General features: G+C 50.3%; 1 long non-coding RNA gene across 2 annotated transcripts in view; it reads left to right on the top strand.

Moving 5' to 3' along the window:
• Nucleotides 1-364: 364 nt before the first annotated feature.
• The window catches only part of LOC138841841 (uncharacterized), a 36196-nt gene continuing 20819 nt past the window's right edge, over nt 365-15741 (top strand). For both annotated transcript variants that reach the window (XR_011376519.1, XR_011376518.1), the window contains exon 1: nt 365-420. This is a non-coding gene — a long non-coding RNA (uncharacterized lncRNA). The remainder of the gene's footprint in view (nt 421-15741) is intronic.

Consider the following 15741-nt stretch of genomic DNA (forward strand, 5'->3'; position numbering starts at 1 on the left):
AGAGGTAGGCGAGTAAGAACTGCACCAGCACGCACGTGGTATTCAGGTAAGGGGTAGGTTTATTCAGTAGACCTGCTGGGACCAGGCAAGGTTGGCACTCCACGTGGCTGGGAAAGAGAGAGAGCTGGGAAAGAGAGGAAAGAGCTAGAAAAGGGAGAGAGCAGAGAGAGCAGAGAGCTAGAAATGAACAGAGAGAGAGAGCTAGAATAGAACAGAGAGAGAGCCTGGGCCTGGGCTAGGCCTTATCTAGCGTATGGGCGGGGAAAGGTGTGGCCACATCAAATTCAGATGTGACCTCAGCGGATGCAGATGTGACCTCTAGCCAGGTGTCCCAGTTGCCTAGGTAACGCAGGTTCTGGGTGGAGACTTTGCTGCTGAGGAGGGTGGAGTCTGCTGGCCATCCAGGAGCGGACCTTACAGGTAGTAAAGTCTCTCCTTGCCCTCCCTCTCCCCCTGGACTTGAGTGCTTATTAGTCATTAGTGGATGGGCCTACCTCCCACAGCTGTTGGGTATACATGGGCCCTCTGTGTGTGGTGTGGGGGGACTGAGGTAGGCAGGGGACTGCCGCTGTCTTTGGGGCAGGAGGCATCCATGAGAGGACTCACACAGGCTCCTCTTCTCCCGGGCCGATCCCCCCCCCCCCATGCCTTTGGTGTCACTGTAGTCTGCTGTAATGCAATGGATAGAGAGAGCAAAACAAACAAAAACAACCCCCTCCCTCCCCCCTCTGGAGTGAAGGTCTGAAGTGGAGGGGAAGGGAGAGGGGAAGTGAGCTTGGCCGAGGAGGAGAGTCAGGGCACTGTTCCTGGACCTAGGGGCCCTTCTGTGGGTGGACAGCCTGGGGGACAGGGAGGGAAAGCGGAGATGCAGCTGACCGCTCAGCTGGTCTGAGTCCTGGCGTCAGGCGAATGATCTCTGTGGCTGTTTATTATTACACGTCACTAAAGGCGACCTCAGCTCAGTTGAGTGAAGGCTCAGAGGGTCTTGGATGGGAAGTAGTGCTAGATATCTGTCTGTCTGTCTGTCTGTCTGTCTGTCTGTCTTTTTCAATATTAACCCATGTGCCGTATTCTCGCTTCTTACATTTTGGGCCATCACCATGGCAGTGTTTTGTATAGCACAGGGGCCAGGCAAGGCATCAGCAGGACCATCTAAGGGTCTACACACAAGACCCCCTGCTTGAGCCCCAAGCCCTGGGACCTGTGACCTTGAGGAGCGGTGTCCTCCCACGCCCTCCTGTGTGTTGGTATTTCCATGAACACCCGCCCCCCAGCCTTCCTCTTGGGTCCAGGGCCAGGGCAGGGGTGAGCTGCTCCTGGGTTTCTCCCATGGGCCTGTTCAGCGCCTGGCTGCGATGGCCACACATAGGGGTGGCCTGCCACACAGCTGTTTCTACCTCGTCCGCTTCCTGGCTTTTGTTTCAAACTCCTTGTGAGAGGGCCAACGTCAGCAACCCTTTGCCCCCACCCAACTCCCTGAGATGGCGCTTAAGTTTTTACGCATCTGCAATCTCCCGGGACTCCTTGTTCCCAGAGAGGCTGGGAGACATTGGTGTGTGGGTGTTGGGGGGGCATTAGGGCCCATCCAGAAGTAATGGGCCCCAAATGAAGGCTGCTGCAGGCTGAGCTGAGATCCCGGCACAGCTTAGGGAGGGGCTGGGGGAGCTGGAAGGCAGAGGTTGGTTGGTGTCACCTTGGCCATTGTCCCAGGAGGTTTTGCATTGAGTGTTTGAAAGGAGTCTTGCCCGGAGGCAGTTAAAGCCTCCCGAGTTGATTACCCTAGTTTTAATTGTTTCCAGAGGCTTGCTCTGCAGCTCTCTCCTACTAATGAAAGTGGCCGGGCCTTTCCCTATCTCTCAGTGGCTCCTCCGGGGTAGAGGTGTGTTTGCTGGGTCCCAGGCCTGGGGAGATGGCTGGCCAAGGCAGTGGACATCAGGTGAGACTCCGCCAGGAAGCCACCTGCAGGAACTGCGTGACATCACAAGCAAGAGCCAGGGGGGTGGGGCCCTAGAGATTTGTATCACCTCCTCCCCGGGTGGGGCTGCTCTGTTGCCAAGTGATGTACCACTGGCTTGTTCCTAAGCAATCCTAGCTGCTCAGGAAGCTGAGATCCAAGGATCACAGTTCAAAGCCAGCCTGGGCAGGCAAGTCCCTGAGACATACCTCCAATGAACCACCTAAAAGCCAGAAGTGGAGCTGGGGCTCAAGAGGTAGAGCACCACCAGTCTTGAGCCTAATAGCTTGGGGACAGAGCCCAGGCTCTGAGTTCAAGCCCCAGTACTGCTGCCTGTGCGTGAGACACACACACACACACACACACACACACACACACACACACACACACGTGTGTTCTATTTAACTCCTTTCCTCTGTCTTCCCAGAGGAAAAGTGGGTGCTGGGAGGAAAGCAGCGGGGGAGAAGGAGGGAGGTGAGAGAGGCAGGCAGGATACAGGTCTTGTGGTGCATGTGCACAGGGGGCTGGGAGAGAGAAGGCTCTGGAAAAGCAGAGCCCACATTTACGCTGTCAGGTTGTCTGGACCTCTTTTCTCTGTCCTGCTCATTTCCCCCTCACCCTACATTTCTACTAGTGTGTATAAATTATCTGATGTGTGTGTGTGTGTGTGTGATGCACTGTAATGTTCCCTTACATGCACTTGATAAACTTTGATCATATTTATCCACACTACTAATTTCCTTTGAAAAAGAGAAAAACCTCAAAACTATATACTTAGCCCGTCTTCCCTTTTCTTTTCCTTTGTCAGTTGTGAGTGTTTTGGCTTGTGTCAAGAGGAGCAGACAGCCGGCACAGCCTTCTTCCCGTCAGTCATGCATGTGGGGTGTTTAGCTCACACCTCCTGTGGGATGTGGGATGGGCGTTAGGGAAAGCAGCCGGGTGTTCTGAGCCTTGGCGGGTGGGCCGCAGACCAGGGTGAAACGGCCACCTTCAAGCTCAAGGTCAGACAGGTTCACTCGAGGCAGCGATGTATGCTGGGGAGGGGGACGGGATGAGAGAAGAGGGGGGGGGACACACCAAATCAGTTTGTATGTGGGTTTGGGCCGGACGGGTACCTGGAGGGAGATGGGGCCGGCCATCAGTCATAGGCTGTTCTGGGCACTTATTAAGGGGTCATGATAGCTGGGAAGTCTGGAGCGTGGTCTTGATGAAACGCACACGTCCCGTGAGCACCTGGAGCTCGCCTTCTCTCCCAGGTTAATTCCAGCTCTCCACACAGCTCGTGGCCTGTAGAGTTGTGTTTTTCAACCTCAGTTGCACACGGGAACTTCTGGGGAGCTTGGAAAGTTCTAGTCCTAAGGCCATCCCTTAGAGAGTTGGATTGATTGATTTGGTATGGGGTGAGGCCTGGCCTCAGAATATTTTTCTTTTTAAACAGCTCTGGGGGTGATTGCAATGCAGCAATGTTGGAGCCCCAAAGTATGGCTAGGGAGCCATCCCCCAGCATCGGGGCGCGGGGGGGGGGGGCGGGGAGCGGAGAACTGCAGGCTCTAGCCAACCCCAGGTGGAACCCAAATCTACTTTTTAATGAGATCCCCAGGCAATTTTCGTGTACCAGACCTGGTGGCTCACACCTCTAATACAGAGCAGGAGGAATGTGGTTCAAGGCTAGCCTTGGTTTTTAAAAAATAAGTTAAGGAGACTCCCATCTCAACCCACAAGACACATGTGGTGCTTGGAGCCTGTCATCCAAGCTACTCAGAGACGGAGGTAGGGAGATGGTGGCTAGACGCTTCCAGAGGTGAGGGGGAGAAGAAATAAGCTGTGAGACTCCGTTTGAAATTAACTAAAGTGAAAATGTTTTGGGAGGGGGGCATGGATCAAGTGGGAGTTCCCAACTTTCTATCCCAACACCAGCCAAGAAGAGAAAAGGCCGAGAGGAGGCCCTAGCACCCATGTCCCTAGGTCGATGTGCCCGGTCCACAGCCGTGTCCAGTAGTGAGGAGCTATAGACTAACTGCTCTTCTGCTTATCAAGTATAGCATTTGGTGCTTTGTTTTTCTCATCTATAGTATGGGGACAATGAATGCTATATCTTTTGGGGGGGGGTCTGCGAAGAAAGAACCCTGGAGTAGGCTTATCACAGGAGGAGAAGAGGAGGAGGAAGAGAAAGCTTGGGGAGGAAAAGGAGGGAGAGGAGAAAGAGGAGGAGAGGGAGGAGGAGGGGAGAAGGAGGAGGAAGAAGAGGAGAAGGAGAAGAAAGTGGGGGGAGGAAGAGGAAGTGGAGAAGGGAGGAAGAGGAGAAGGGGAAAAGTAGGAGGGAGAAGGGGGAGGTGAGGAGGAGGAGGAAGAGGGGGAGGAGGAAGAGGGGGAGGAGGAGGAGGAAGAGGGGGAGGAGGAGGAGGAAGAGGGGGAGGAGGAAGGGGGAGGTGAGGAGGAGGAGGAAGAGGGGGAGGAGGAGGAGGAAGAGGGGGAGGAGGAAGGGGGAGGTGAGGAGGAGGAGGGAGAAGGGGGAGGAGGAGGAGGAAGAGGGGGAGGAGGAGGAGAGGAACACAGAGCACAGCCAGAGCTTCATGCATTCCCGTGCTGGCTGTCCATGCTACTTCTAAATTGTGCTTAAATTAAATTGTACTGAGGATGGAAGGATTTCAAATAAAAAAAACCAAAGCTTGGGCTGGGAAGGTGGCTCAGTGGTAGAGTGCTTGCCTTGCATGCATGAGGCCCTGGGTTTGATTCCTTAGCACCACATAAGCAAAAAAGAAAAAAACCAGAAGTGGTGCTGTGGCTCAAGTGGTAGAGTGCTAGCCTGAGCTGAAGAGCTGAGGGACAGTGCCCAGGCCCAGAGTTCAGGCCCCATGACTGACAAACAAAACAAAACAAAAACAAACCAAAGCTTAAGTTCTTTTTAGTAACGGTCTGGTGGATGTGTGAGTTTGGGGGTGACTTCAGTTAGGCTTTAGTAATCTGTTGGTTTGCTTTCCTGATAAAAATCAGCTCCCAAAGAATTTCCAGCAAGCATTATCTGAGACAGTCAATCACTAAACACACAACCTTTAAAAAAGAAATACTATTTGTTCTTGGCCCTAGTCTTAGAGATACATTCTGGGAACTGAGTGTTAGGACCGTCTGACACAAATCACCTCCTCTGAGCAGTCCAGATCCCAGCCCCTTGGTGAACGGGGTCCCCCTCCCCTGGGCCAGGCTGGCTCTGCTTCTGGGAAACTCTCCTCATGCTTCTCCTCTCTGGGAACAGGCCTGGAGCCAACCTCGGAGTTTCTTGACCCAATAAAAAAAGCAACGCTCAGCAGTGCCTGGCCTCAATGACTCACTGCTCTCAAGAATATAACTCATGGATCTAGATGAGAGATGCATAGATTGCCTAGATACTGTTGCAGTGAGTGGAGTGTTACTGACAGCCAATCAGGACCATCAGTCTAAAGTATGACCTCAATTCCAGCCAATCGGACCAATCCTAGGGAAGGGACCTTCTACAGTTTCCTGTGATTTGTCACTCACTCCAAGGACATGGGTCAGGGACGGACAGGTCATAGCTGTTCGGAGGGGAGTTTTGGGAAGTGGACAGGAGATGCTACGTGGCGCGAGGGATCTGTGGTTGCAGAAGATGTGGACCACTGCCTGATCTCCTTCCCAAGGAGACCTTGCAGGCGATTAGCATACTACACACTTGAACAGTCGGGCTATTAAGAAAACTCCTCAACGTGGTTTTCCCGAAGGTTTATTTGTAAGGATGTTTGTTGTGGAGTCATACTTGAAAATAATGCCCATTGCCTACCCAGATAAGCTATGGCATCACAGAGTGAATTTGGGGTTCAGGGATCTGAATCCTACAGCAGCCTCTCCTCTGTTTATGTTGGCCTGTCACTCAGCTGATCACTTCACTCTGGGGTTGGGGTCTACCGGGAAGGCGTGAACTGAGAGGTTCCATCTGAGAAGTACTTGAGGCGGAGAAGGCAATGGGGGAGTGGGTGGGGCAGGTGCAATGGCGCACACCTGTATCCCCAGCTCTGAAGGAGTCACAGACGGGAGGATCTTGACTGGAGACCAGCGAAAGCTACCCACGTGAACAGCAGCTGGAGCAGACTGAATGAAAAGTCTGAATGGCTGCCGGTGACGGGCCCGGAGTGTGAGTCAGGGAGCGTGTTGCGAGTGGCGGATTCTGTGTCAGCTCTAAATTCTGCTCCACAGCTTTGCTGCCAGCTGTTAATTGTAAGAGTGAGATTTTGATGAGGCTTAAAAAAAGACTCCTTATTTTTGAGCGCTACACACTAAAATATTGACAGTAATTCTTGAACATTTTGGTCTTGAGACACAGACTTAAAATCATTGAAGATTTCATAGATAACATTTCATTCTTGGTGTGTGTGTGTACTCATGCGTGTGTGTGTATGTGTGTGTGTGTGTGTGTGTGTGTGTGTGTGTGTGTGTGTGTGTGTGTGTGTGTGTGTGTGTGTGTGGTGAGTCTTAGCCCTGGGGCTTAAACTCAGGACCTGGTGTGTCCTGAGCTGCTTTTTTTCCCACAGGCTAGTTCTCTACCACTTGAGCCATGCTCCAGTTCTTTTTGTTTTGTTTGTAATGGGAGATAAGAGTCTCATGGACTTTCCTGCCCGGGCTGGCTTTGAACCACCATCCTCAGATCTCAGCCTCCTGAGTAGCTAGGGTGACAGGTGTGAGCTACCGGTGCCCACTTAAAGATAATTTTATATATTTCTATCTTTTTATGTGGGGGGGGGGCGGGCCAGTACTGGGTGTTTGAACTTACTTTCTGTGTAGGTGCTCTGCTGCTGAGATACCTCTAGCCTTTTTTTGTGTTCTGGTTGTTATTATTATTATTTGAGTTAAAGCTTGCTTCCTGTCCAGGCATTCCCTTGGACTGTGATCCTCCCATTTTTTTTAGGCTGGGATGACAGGTGTGAACCAGGCAATCTACCCTCCTCCCTCACTGAGGTGTAGTACGGTGGACTTTCTTTTCCTGGCTGACCTGGAACCTTGATCCTCTGTCTCAGCTTCCCATAGAGTCAGGATGACAGGTCTGTGCTGCCTTGCCCACCTGTTGGTTGAGAAGGGGATCTCAGACGTAGGTCTGGGCTGGCCCAGAACTACAGTCCTCCTGATCTAGGACCGAGGATGGTGGCAAGGATGGGATCCCAGGACTCTAGCTGTGGCATCCAGGTGACAGGTGGTATTATGTCCTGATAGCTAAGCAGGGGCAGGTTTGGAAAGGGAGAATTCCACTCAGGACTTGTCCCATTTGACATACTCGTGGAGGAGGACCCAGGTGGCTAGATGGTACAACAGAGTCTGCAGGTGCTCAGCTTGTATCTCAGTCTAGGGCCTGGCTGTCAGGGCCAGGGTCTGTGGCGAGATGAGCTCAGGGGGCACCTTCCTTCCAGGCTCTGACGTGGGGCTGCACCTGGGTTGATGATTCTCTAGCCCTGGCAGCCGTCTCCGGCTTTCCCCGGGGCTCAGTGTGTTCTGGGTGCTTGGCGCTGTCTCCTGATAACTCCCTTCTCTGGAGCTCTGATTATCTCCTGGGATTAGGAGGCATTAAGAGGGCCCGGGAGAGGAAGCAGCTTTTTGGATTTCCTTGGAAAGCTCTGCATAGATCTTTCACGCTCTATACATCTGTCGAAATGCAAGATAGGAGGAGAGGCAGGCCTCCCCCCCCTAAAAAAAGTATAAATTCCTAGAGACTGTCTAAGTCTTATTTTTATTCATGTTTGTAAACTCCCACCCGGTACAAAATTTGTTTGGAGTTGTTCAGACATTGTCCTGTTTCAGGTTAGCTTAGAGGGGGCAGGAAGAACTTAACCTCTTAGATTCCAACTCTCTTATTGGCTGGGGTGAACAGGGTCCGTTGCTGAGCAACCTGGTCTTAATTTCCTCCTGTCTAAGATGGAGAGTAAGCATCAGCTATCCTCGCTGGTTTGAAGATGGGGGTCTGTGAGGCCCTGCATGCATGCCGCACCCCACTGATGCTGACGTTGCTTTGCCTTTTCCCCCTCCTCCTTTCCTGTCCCCATCCCTGGTGTTAAGCAGAGAGATGGAGGGAAGAAGGGCAGCAGTGAGTCATTTGGGTGAGCAGATGGCTTTACAAGTGGCCGGCTTTTATTGGTTCTGGAGCTTCCTTACATCCCTTTCAGACAAGGCTTCCCAGAGGCAGGGCTAAATGACATCGAAGAAGCGGACCCGGCCCATCTGGTCCAAGTGAGGTCCTTCTGTTGTGGAACATTTTGGAACCCCTTGTGTCCTGGTGAGCATCGCCACCTTCCAGGGACAGGGCGAGCGTGGTGAAGCAGTGCTTGCTCAGAGACACACAGACCAATATATGTTCGCCACAGTTCCTGCCAGCCCCAGCCTCATACACAGCATTCGCTCTTCTGCTCCTGTCATCATCTTTCGTCTAGCCAGGCATGCTTTTAATTCCAGCTACCTGGGAGGCAGAGATGAGGAGGATTGTAATGTGACAAGGCCAGCCTGGGCAAGAAGTTAGTATCCATCAAATCCATATCTTGGGGAAAAAAACAACCCTCCTATCTGAAAAAAATAGTTTGAAGCAAAAAGGGGTTACAAGTATAGCTGAAAGGCTCTGAGTTCAAATCCCAGTACTGCTAAGGAAAATACCTTGATTGTCCCCAAGGGTGCGGAGGCTTCTGGAGAGCTGGGCTGGTTAAACTTTTAGTACCACAATGCCATCGCCTGTTGACCTGGCATCTTGGGATTACCAGGTATACATCGTGGCATTTGTTGGGCTTGAAGTCTGTGATTCCAGGTCCCTCCCTGATGGCTGTACACCCATCAGGTGGATCCTCATGCTCTTTTCCAGACCCCTGTCCTGCTGGAGCTGTGATGACTCCACGTATGCACCATGAAGCCAGGGTCAGGGGTCAGCCCCGCTGCATTTTTGTGTCTCTGGAGGTACCAGCTGACAGGCTGTGTGAGGTCACTGGTCCTGGGCAGGGCTTGCAGCAGCAGGAGCACAGCCTTGTGCTACCACCAGCCACACACAAGGAAGGGTGGGCCCCAGTGGATGCCCAGCCTCCACCCAGAAGAGCAGACACCCATGAGGTGCTGGTGGTCTGTAGTTAGGAAGACCAAGGAAAGAGGATACAGAGATCTCTACTCAGGAAGGCTGGAGGGAGGAACTCCAGGGAGGGCGTCTCCTATGGGTTTTACAGCTAAAGTACTGGTTCAAGACCATCTCAGAAGCAAGAGCCACCCAGGGGCTGGGAAGGTGGCTCAGTGGTAGAGTGCTTGCCTCGCATGCATGAGGCTCTGTGCTCGATTCCTCAGCACCACATAAGCAGAAAAAGCCAGAAACTGGAAGTGACATTGTGTCTCAAGTGGTAGAGTGTTAGCCTTGAGCTGAAGAGTTCAAGGACAGTGCCCAGGCCCAGAGTTCAAGCCCCACGACTGACCAAAAAAAAAAAAAAAAGCAGCAAGAGCCATCCAGAAGACAATGTCTTCCTCTCCCAAACGCAACCTACCACAGCCCATTTCTTGCTGCTTCACTTCTTTAGGACAGGTGTCTTTCTCAAATGCTACTTTCCTCTTGCATAGCTCCTCTCTTCAGCATTGGGCTTCTAACTCTCCATATAACTTCCCTAGTGACTTGACCTCTCAGAATGTTCTATGTATGTATGTATGTGTGTATTGAAGTCTTCCCATCACCTGGGCAACTAACGATGTCAACTAATTCAAAATAATCTTTTGCAGATTTTAATGAGTCACACCCCCTTTCCAAAAGGTAAATGGCACTTTTTCTATAATTTTTTAAATTGAGATGAGGTGATTACATAAATTTCATGTATTTCACAGTATTGTGGAATAGTGATACTCAAAGTCACAAACACATTTTAGCCTTCACAAGGCAATTTGTTATTATCATGGTCTATAAAGCTTGTGAATTCTATGAGCTTTGACAATACAACTATTTCTTCTATATCAGGTGATAGGTACATTTCTTTCCTTTTGCTCAGTGTCAGCTGTTCCCTCTTTCCCTCTCATTCCCTCCCTCCCATCGCTGTCTTTGCGTTGCTTAGCTCATTTTCGTCTATGTCCAGTGCAGCTGATGGGCCCCTCTGTTGTATGTTTTCCCATTTCCCTCTGATTCTGTGTCCTCCTCCTCGCTTCCCTCAGATACATGCATACACCATATATGTGGTATCATACACCATATATGTGGTCAAGAACATGATACGACAAAATGAGGGGAAGTCCTTTGTTTCTCAAGTCCTGTTTACTTTGTCTTATCTCCTTGCATTTTAGCTTTAGCATGCGCATGGTAAAGGGTATTTTAACAGGAAATTTGGACATTTCTCCCCCCCACCCCCACCCCGCCTCGCAATCTGTGTGGTCTACATTCTTCACATCTGTGTTCTCTTTCTCCCAGCCTAATTTTTAAGATTGCTGAGCTCCTGGTCCAGCAGCACTAGAATGTAGCCTCTTGGGGTTTGTTCTCTATTGAACCTCAAGAGCCTATACCACCGGCGCCTAATAGATGCTCAGTGAATGCTTTTGAGTGTTGCATCAGTGTCATAGACTCCGTTGTCTCTCCTGCAGCATGCGACACAGCCCTGTGCAAGTTGTCTATGCAGAAATCTGTGTTGAAAAATAAAATGGATGATGGGCAGAGGGGTTGGATTGAGAAGTGTGGGCATCACTCATTATCGTGGTTAGTCTGAGGCCTCAGCACAGACAGGTAAGGTGAGAAACTGACCAGTAATGGCATTTGTTTGTAGCACGGAAGATATTGATTACCAGGTCCCGCAAGACAGTCAGTAAAATTCCTGGCTGAGGATGACAGGCCATATTGCATTATTTATGGGCCTCCCACATGCCTTCCCTGCTAGGGTTTCTTAAGAAGTCATTTGCATGTGATCAATTTCCTCTCTTTGAATGAGGCTTTAGCAGTGGTCTGCCTGATGAGATGCCCGTGGTGACAGGACTGTGGGAGATGAAAGGATCAGCAGGAAAGCTTTATGGGTCAGTCAGCCATCCTCAGGGTCAAGGGCAAGGTAAAAGGAGAATCTCCAAGGATTCCCGACAAATAAATCATCAGAAAGGCATCTCTGGGAAATAGCAGGATGAACAGGGGCAAGAGGATTAAGGGACAGAAATGTGTGTAGTTCTGCGCACCTATGCTATCAAACACCCAAAAGTTCTTCACATGGATTCGTGTGTGTGTGTGTGTGTGTGTGTGTGCGCGCGCGCACGCGCGCATGTGCATACATGTGTCAGTCCTAGGGCTTGAACTCAGAGCCTAGGTGCTGTCTCTGAGCCTTTCGCTCAAGGATAGTGCTCTACTACTTGAACCACAGCTCCAGTTCCCATGTGCATTCTCATAAACACACTGCTAGCCAGCCATGAGTTGTTGGTCATGTGATTCCCGAGTTCAGGCCTTTGGTGCACCCACCTCCTCATCTCTGAGTATTTCCACTTCCTACTCCAATCAGATTGATTTCCATTATTCCCATGGACAGTTTTTTTTTTTTAAATCAAGATTACCAATGATATAACTCACCAAAGAGAATTCTATTTTCTCAGATACTTTGCTATCTCAGTGTCGGACCAGTTGACAACTCTCTTTCTTCTCCAAAGTCCCATTGCTTTCTTCCCATCTCATTGGGAATTTCCTTTCCCATCTTTGCTACATTTGCCCCAGAGGTTCTCATGCAGCCTCAGAGTTGATCATTTTCTTTCTAGTCAGTCTCTCTTGCGGGACAGACTTGGGTGTTCAGTTGAAATGTCTACTTGCCAGTTGAGTTGACGATGGAAAGTCATCATGGTCAGCACAAAAGCATTGATTTTCCCCCTCTCAATCTTAGTTTCCACCCACACAAGTGTGTGGTCTGCTTTTACCTTCCTGCCGCCTGCCTGGCAGCTTTCCTTCTCTATAGTACCAGACACTCCAGACTTACAGACTCCATATCTTCTTCTGTAGATAGAAACTTAAAGCTGGTGGCGGGGAAGAGGGGAGAGGGGCGAGAAATGGCATCACCACAGCACCACAGCTTAGAACCGAAAGCAAGGTCTCCTGACTTGTAGTCTTCATATTGCGGAGACTGTATTTTCTACTTTCTGCTTAAGCATCTGCATTTGAGGGAAAGGAATATCTCTGGCTGTCTAGTTTTATTCTTTGATCTTCTAGCCTTGATCGCCGGCTCCTCCATAGCCCTCATGATTTCCAAACCCGGCCTAGTGTGTGTATAATTCCGCAGTGCCTATCAAAGAGGGCCAACAACTGGCCCAGATGCTGTTCATTCCCAAGCAGGGTCCACAGAAGCCATCACTAATCTATCACGATACTGCTCCTTCCTGAGCAGAGTCCATGGAAGCCATCACTAATCCATCACCATCCTGCGGGATCCTGATGCAGTCTCAGGAGGCCCTGACAATGTGGCATTGCAGGTATCTATCTATAGATCAGAGTTGACTTTCAAAACAAGACCTATTTTCTTCTGTACAACTTCAGACTATCCATCCCTATTTTCTTTTCCTTTCCTCCAGTCTATCTCTGAAGACAAGGTAACTTGATTGGGGTATTAACAGAATAATCGTGAGATGATGCATCTTAGCAGCAACACCTGGAGGAGATGCTGAACCAGACAGAACATTTTAATGGTGGGAAGTCTGTTTCTCTCCAGTACACCATGTAGACCACGGGCTTCTGAGCTCAAGTTCTGCCCTATGTAACTTGTCAGCAGCAGGACTTTGGACTAGTCTCTGGGCCTCTGAGCTTCATTTTCTCTTATCTAGTTCACTCCAGCGATGCTGGGACCTGGGCATGTCTAAGTCTTCAGACTTAAGTGATTGGTGATTTGCCCCAGGGAAGCTATTAGCTCTTGGAGCCTGCAGTGCCCTCCAAAGTTTTCCACAGTCTGCAAAGCTCATTGTATCATGACTGGGCAGATGACTTAGCCTCCCGAGACTCCACGGACACCCCACAGTGGCCTTCGAAAGGTTTTAAATTATAGTCCCTGGCAGGCAGTACTGTAGTACTCAACCCAAGCACTCTGTCAGGTCAGGACATATAACGAAGATTCACTGAGGAGCTAAGGGGTGCCTAGGATGGTGTGCACCGTAGGCAAAGTAGAGAAAAGTCCTGACCCTGTGGGACTGACGAGGCCGCGTAGGCTCCTGTCGAAGATCTGCAGAGTGCCCCTCACACGTTGAAAGACGTCTCTTACTTTATCTGGGGCTTCAGGCTCTCCCACCATCCTCTGTCTTAGCTGGGCATGGAGAGAACATGCCACCCACCACCCTTCTGTCCCATGTTCTCTCCCAGTCATGGCGCAACGCAGGACTGTGGAGGTGACCCTTGCTCTGGCCAGAGGCCGGTCCTGGAGCCGCCATCTTGTATTGCTGCCCAGAAGGCCACGTGGTGTGGGCCATTCCCAGATCCTTCTGAAGCGCCCCACGTGATAGCGTTTCTGCCAACTTGAAAGCAAAGGGCAGCTCTAGCTCTTCCCAGGAATGACCGCCATGTCTTGGTGGGGAGTTTAATTCTGTGGTGACAGAACAAGGCTCTGCGGAATGAATACCATGTCAGTGCTATTTAATAATATGGTAACCGCTGACCATTTAATTACACGGTAATTGTCACTTAGTGGCTGGGTAATTGCACAGAAAGGACCATCTAATTTCAGGGTAAAGGGTAAATACATGATTATTTCAGGCTCCTTAGGCACAGTATAGGTCACCCAGGAATTAGGTTTGGATTGACTAAGTATAAATTACCTAGAAATCTGTTTTCGGGTGATTACTCCTGTCATCCTTCGCGACAAAGCTCTTCATGGTTACCACACAATTAAAGAGAGATTTCAAGATTTCAGGCCTTGGGAACTTAAAGGGATACTGCTTTATGTTATAATCAGTCAGTCTCTGCCTGCTGCATTGGTAGCCGAGGAAGAAGAGTGGGTATTTTTTACCATCTTCCATCCCGTGGCAGACTCATCTCCTCTCCTCTCCTCTCCTCTCCTCTCCTCGCCTCTCCTCGCCGCTCCTCTCCTCTCACCTCCTCTCCTCTCTCTCCTCTCCTCTCTTCTCCTCTCCTCTCCTTTCCCTCCTTCCTCTCCTCTCTCCTCCCTTTCCCTTCTCTTTCTCTTTTTTTCTTTCTCTCTCTCTTTTTGGTGCCATTCCTGGGGCTTGAACTCAGGGCTTGAGTACTGTCCTTGAGCTTTTATGTTCAAGGCTAGCACTCTACCACTTGAGCCACAGCTTTACTTCCAGCTTTTTTTTAGTAGTTTATGGGAGCTAGAAGTCTCACTGACTGTCCTACTCAGATTGGCTTCAAACTGTGATCCTCAGACATTCAGCCTCTTGAGTGGCAAAGATTACAGGTGTGAGCCACCAGCACTGGGCCTCTGTAAACCTTTTCATGTCTGCATCCTAGACAATCAACTAGATGTGTCAAAGAGGACACTGCTAACAGCTATATTGCATCCCCAGGGTCTCTTAATGAACTCCCTGATGGCTATGTGATCTCCCTGCCCACCCCCCCCCCCCCCGCCATGCCATCATCTTCCTCTCCTTCTGCCATCCTCTTTCCCAGCTCCATATCGTGAGCCACTATGTTTATATTCCCTGGGACTCTAAGCATGGAGGTGTAGACAAATGATTGTCTGGGGACAGAGAACAAGGCCCCCAAGTAGCCCATGTGAGACCGCACCCCATTATTATGACTCAACAAGAGGAAGCCGTCCAGCCAAGGGGAGGATTAAACCATAAAAGCTTTAAAAGACCCTCACTAAATAAGATGCACAGAGCTGTGCTCTGGGAGGTCTCCCGAGTCTGCGTGTGAAGTCACGTTTATGTATTTATTTATTTTCAATAGGTTTTTGTGTCATTCTCTCCCACAGCCGTCCCCACTCCTGTAACAGCATATCCTGCTCAGTCCCACACCTGTCCCTTCATCTCCAGGGGCTAGAGGCAGCCAGAGAGGTCGCGTTCAGGCTTTGTGATGCAGGACTGCAGCTTGGTGGTTGGTGTTGATCTCTGGTCAGCATCTCAGGGGTTTATCTTGCTCACTTGGCAATGCCAGCCAGACTGGCAATCGGAGACAAGCATATTTCCTAAAAGAATAACAAGCAACAAAAGCTTCCTTTGTTGGCGGTTTCTGTTCCCTCAGCAAACATGTTTTACTAAGAAGGTCCTGTGGCCTTTCTTACTGAATCATTACCACACGTTTGGGATGAGGCTTGGCGTCCCTGGCCAGCTCGCCTGGCCAAGGGTGGTGTTGCCCGCCGACAGAAGGGTTGGGATTCGGGACAGGTCCTTAGCTCCACCCAGTCCCAGGCGTCCTGGGTATGTGGAGGCCTCGGATTGGATTCAGACTCAATCGTCATGAGTCCGTGTCCTGGGTTGTGCTGCTGTGGAGAATACCCGGGGCTGGGTTAGTTTATACAGACACAGGAATTCACTTCTAGGAAGTCCAGGCTCAGGGTGCTGGTATGTGGCAAGGGCCATTTTGTTGTGTTTGGATGTAGAAGGCAGAAAAAAAAGAAGGAGGAAGGCAGAGAAGAGATCAGGACCGGGGTGCCCTCACCTACAAGAGAGCAGAAAAAGCAAGTATTCCCTTCCCAGGGTGTATGTGTCCCGCGTGACCCAAGTACCTGGTCACTGTGGGTTGTTTCCATCACACAAAACTTAAGAAGACACATTTCAGACCACAGTGCTGTGTTGAGTGCTTCTATATACATTGGCACAGTAAAGGAATCCAAGAACTAACCAGGAGTGTCACCTGACTTCTCTTCTATACAAGATTTATT

The sequence above is a fragment of the Dipodomys merriami genome, unplaced genomic scaffold, assembly GCF_024711535.1.
Source record: "Dipodomys merriami isolate MVZ:Mamm:240054 unplaced genomic scaffold, mDipMer1.0.p SCAF_33, whole genome shotgun sequence".
Classification (NCBI taxonomy): Eukaryota; Metazoa; Chordata; class Mammalia; order Rodentia; family Heteromyidae; genus Dipodomys; species Dipodomys merriami.